We start from the raw sequence: 5,160 nt of genomic DNA, 5'->3' as shown, positions 1-5,160 counted from the left end.
TTTTATTTAAGCTGGCCCTTATTGGGCCAGTTTTGGGTAACTATGATAAGGAGCGCAGGCTCACGAACAAGGCGATCCGCACGCAGGGCTGCATAAGCCAATTAGGAGAAGAGTGTGGGCTGTCGGTGTGTGACACGCACGTACTCAATTTTGTGCGTGTCGCGCATCAAATGGAGACACACAGAAGCATTATGAGCCAATCGCATCGCGTTCTACGCCCAGCGTACAATGCAAAACCGATAGCCATTCTAACGGAATAGGAACAAGCTGTTCTTCCGATTCCGCTGCGATAAAAAGCAAAAAAGACGAGATTATTCATCATTCTTGATTGTTCAAGCTGATGGAAGGATCGCCTAGCCTCCCTCAAGACTCAAGAATCGCCAGGAGCGATTTGGAGACAGATTGGAGCAGAATTCCGCAGATCCGGCGCCGGCGTTCTTCATTGAGTTCCAACTAAAATCTGGGAAAACCTTGGCGTTCGTTTCTCGGGATTGGCTCACATTGACTCCCAGATAGCATCTGGTACATCTAGGTTATCCGTCTTTGATTTTTTTCATCGTATTTCATAGTTAATTTTCTGAAATTTGCATTCATTTTATGCTCGCCGTCGTTCTTTTTATGTTCCAATTTTACTCATTAAGCTTGTGAATTTTCAGTTCACTGACACACCAGTTAGCCTAGATCGATTTCCACCATCCTATTTTTAATCACATTTGTTCCATAAATCAAAAAGAATTCAATCTCTGGCTTCCGAAATTCAGCAAATCGTGAATCACATTCACGATTTGTTGTTTGAGGACATATCTAAAATTTGACATTAATTGGTATGAAATGAATAAGAAAAATAAAAATTCTGCTTAAACTTCCTAAATACGTGAGAAATTAATCAAATAAAAATACAATTTGCGAGAAAATACTATCTTAGGCATCCTAGTCGAGGAGAAGTTTGAATTAATCATTAGCAAAAAATTTGGTAACAACTATTGGGATCAATTTTCTTCTCTTAATCGTTTCTAATTGACTAAAAAGAAAATTTAAAAAAATTATACTTAAGCCACTTCGTAGTGGATTAGTAGTAATTCTTGCCAAGGAGTGTTAACTGATCATAAAATCTGTCAAAAGTAAAAGGAGCTTGGCTATTAAAACTCGAGTGCTACTCCCTAATTTGAGGAAAACTGAATTCATCGTCGCCTCCCTAGGATCGACCCCTTACTCAAGTATTAAGGGATATATAAATTTAGTGATTAGGTTCGAAAAACTCCCTAAATAACGACATATAAACGTAATTTTTGAGCTTATCATTTGGCGTTGCCGGGGAGGCAACAAGGCTAAATTTCATTTTTTTTTGAGTTAGGGATTCATTTGAACAATTATTTGAATGATGAATATTATGCAAGTGTTCTCTGTTTGATTTGTGTTTTGAAAAAAAAAAGAGTTTGCTTGAAATAATGTATAACTGTTATGAAATTAATGAATTCCATAACGGAAATATGGGAACTATGGGAAATAAGGGAAATTATTCTCCTTATTTTTCTGATTTTATCAGTGCATCAACATCTAATTTCCCTGATTATTACAATAAGTTTCACTCACATGCTCCTCTTAATCCTCAATTTTCCAATTCGTATAGCAATCCTTCATATAATCATATTGATGTTTCCATGATTGGATTTCAAGAGAATAGACAGGAGATTTGCAATAATCAATACTACTCGGGAAATTCTTTTTCATATGATCAAATTTCTAGCTATACTTTTAATTTTCATCCTATTTCTCCTAATTTTCATGATAAGTTTCCTATCTCAAGAAATATGAATGGATTTAAAGAAAATGAATGTAATAATTCTAGAAATCCTAACATATATGCTTCCTATGATTCTCGATCTTCAAATTTCTCTTCAAATTTTTATTCTCCTTCTACTGCTGATCCGGGTAAGAAAACTTTGCTTGAATTAATGGTTGAAAAAAATATGCAAAATAGTTCAAAGATCACCCATTTTTCTGAAAATTGTGATGCATATGCACATGATAATTTTGAATCTTCAAAGTGTGATTCTCCTTCTACTCCCGATTTTGACAATAAAACCTTGTTTGAATGGATGATTGAGAAAACTATGAAAAATATGCAAGAAAATGAACATGAGAATTCTCAATTTGCTGACATACATTCATCCTATGATTTTCGATCTTCAGAGTGTACTTCTCCTTCTACTTTCGATCTTCATGGTAAAACGTTGTTTGAATGGATGATAGAGAAAGAAAGGCAAAGTGCTTCGATTATCACTATTTTTTCTAAGAAGTGTAATCCATATGGAAATTCTGAATCTTCAAATGCTTGTTCATCTATTTCTCATGATCAAACTAACCAAGGTTTGTCAGATTTTATCGATGAAAACAAACTACGAAAGGAGTATATAAGATTGCAGGAAAAGGAAAAAGCTTGGGAAGAAAAAAAGAAGCTCCTTATGATGCATATGGACATGCTGAAATCAACGCAAATCAGTAGGAGCTACAAGTCTTCAGAAGATTCAGCCCAATTCCAATCTGCACGACCATCTGATGAAAGGGAAGATCAATCTTCACTCAAATCTTTTACTAGTTTTCATATTTATAATTCATCATCTCCATACCATGGAAATGATTACATGCATGAACCTGAACCTAGTGAGGCACCATTTAATTTCATTGACAAAGTTCATGAATATAGTATCAAAGATAATGATATCATGCATGATAGGGATGCAAACGAGGGAGAGGAAGACTCACGTTCTGATTTTGTCAATTATTTCAAAGATTTGATTAATGGAGATGAGAATAAGATTGAGAATGACTTACTGATTGAAAAAAATTTAGATTTTGATGGTTATTGTCCACCGATCCCTTTTCCCCAAGCACTTTATTCAAGAGCTCCTAGAAGACTATTAGATTTTATTATAGATGATAAAGGTGATATAAATGAGTTGGAGGAAATTCTTGCTGATATGCATATGATATTTGAAGATTTTAGAAGAGATATTGAGGATGAAGATGAACAATTGCTTGAAAAAGATTTCACTGAGGATAGAAAGGAGTTATGTGAGAATAAAAATATGAGTATATGTGATTATCATGAAGGGCAAGGAATATATTTCATTCATGATATTAAAATAGTTGAAAAATTTATGTTTGATGATTTACCTGTATTATCAATGAATGAGCATTTTGATGTTACGCACTTGCCTCTTCATTCCCTATCTTTGAAAAGGAAAATGAATAAGGGAGTAAATGTAATGCCAAATCTTACTAAATTTTTTTATACTGATTGGCATAATCATCTTTTCAATATTGAGAAAATGAGTTTCCAAGCTAAATATTTTCAAATAATCATGCCTAATCAATTTTTAGTTTCATACTTGCTGTTAAAAAAGATTTTCTTTTCAGATTGGCATGATCGTTTTATGGAAAATAAAAGTCTTTCCCACATGGTCATTGACTATAATATCCCATCTAGACAATTTGACATATCATGTCAGGAAACCATCTTTGAATATCTTTTTAGGGGATCACGTGGATATTTCATGGATTATTTTATCTGGGTTAAATCAAAATTTTATTGCACTGGTATCCATATTATGAAAATTCAAGTTGCTATCCAAAATCTGTGGACTTACCAAGGCATAAAACCCACCATGAAATACAAATACATCCATATGGGAATCGAATTACTTGTGTTAGTATAGTAGTATCAAAACTTTCAGCGTGAGATCTAATTTTTAGTGGCATGTTTTTTTTGTTTGCTTTTCATTAAAACTCTTTCTAAAAAAAAGAGAGAAGAGACAGAGAGAGAGAGTGCCAAGTTATGCATAACTTTGGCTTTCCTTTCCTTTATTGCAGTTAAATGAGGAAGAAGGCAAATCGTTCAACAGCAAGGGGAAGAAAGTCTCCATACCCAAGAAAGGTGGAAGAATGTTCCTACATCCAAGAGGTGGCATCATCTGAATAGAAAGGTACAACAACGTCACTACACCCAAGGTGTGTTTCTCTACCTTCTGTTTCTGTGTTGCTTATTATTGTTATTGCATGATACGCACGCACGCGCACCGTGCGTGTTGCGTGTGTTTCATATGTCGTGTGCGTTCATACGCATGCGCACCGCACGTACGATGTATATCGCGCGACATGGACCGATCGGCGCGCTGCGTACGACCTGCGTGAAAAGCGAGTAAGAAGAAGTTAGTAACGGAATCGGAAGAACATGTTCTTCCGGTTCCGCGGCGATAAAAGGAAAAAAAATTAAAAAGATGAGGCATTCTTGATTTTGAAGCTCGGGGAAAGAAGCCTAGCCTCCTCGAAGTCTCAGGAATCCACCAGGAAACAAGTTGGAGCTCAATTCTTTGAAGAATTCTGCAGATCCGGCGCCGCCATTTCCAGCTCATTCAAGCCAAATTCATCGAAATTTCTGTGCGTTCGTTGCACGGAATCAAGCCCTATTGAGACTCTGATTGTTGCTGGTATCTCTAGGCACACTTTGGACGCCTTTTTACACTTCATTTTGCATTTTAGTATTCTCAAATCTTCACTCGTTTATGCTCGCCGTCGTTCTTTTTATGTTCCGATTTTAATCGTTTTTATTCCTAGATTTCGTTCGAATTAGAATCATTTAGCCTTAGTTGATATAACCGTCCAATTTCGAATCCTATCTGACCCTTGAACCGCATAAAAATTGTGAGTCCTTCTCACGATCGGGTACTTCTTCAGTTAGCAAATCGTAAATCAGATTCACAATTTGCTAATTTAGGACACTTTTACCATTTCACATTAAATAATAAAAATAATAATACAAATGCTAAAAAAAGCATAGAAATTAGTTTCTGACTCTTTAAAAATAGTAAAACACCCTTTCAAAAATAAAACAAATTAAAGAAATAAAACTTTAGAGTTAAATCCATTTTAGAAATCGGTTTCAAGTTAAAAAGAACAAACAAATACATAATGCAAATTGACTAAAGATTGTAAATCAAATATAAAGATAAACTTAAGTGGTTTTATATCTCTGTTATTTGATAACAGAGAATCATTAAAATCACCTAAGTTCAAAAGGATAAATGTTAGTTAGAATTACAAGTATTAGCATTTAAATTGGAAATTCAAACATCATGTCATTTAGGTTTCGAATTCAAA

At 34.6% G+C, this 5,160-nt stretch overlaps 1 long non-coding RNA gene across 1 annotated transcript; it reads left to right on the top strand.

Moving 5' to 3' along the window:
• Window positions 1–236: 236 nt before the first annotated feature.
• On the top strand, window positions 237–4,564 carry LOC144703949 (uncharacterized). The gene is made up of 2 exons (XR_013581676.1): window positions 237–4,011; window positions 4,304–4,564. It is a non-coding gene; the product is annotated as an uncharacterized LOC144703949 (long non-coding RNA).
• The last annotated feature ends 596 nt before the right edge of the window (window positions 4,565–5,160 follow it).

This window comes from Wolffia australiana, chromosome 5 (assembly GCF_029677425.1).
Source record: "Wolffia australiana isolate 7733 chromosome 5, ASM2967742v1".
Classification (NCBI taxonomy): domain Eukaryota; kingdom Viridiplantae; phylum Streptophyta; class Magnoliopsida; order Alismatales; family Araceae; genus Wolffia; species Wolffia australiana.
The sequence above is the reverse complement of the archived record's forward strand: the minus strand, read 5'-3'. Positions and strand labels throughout refer to the sequence as shown.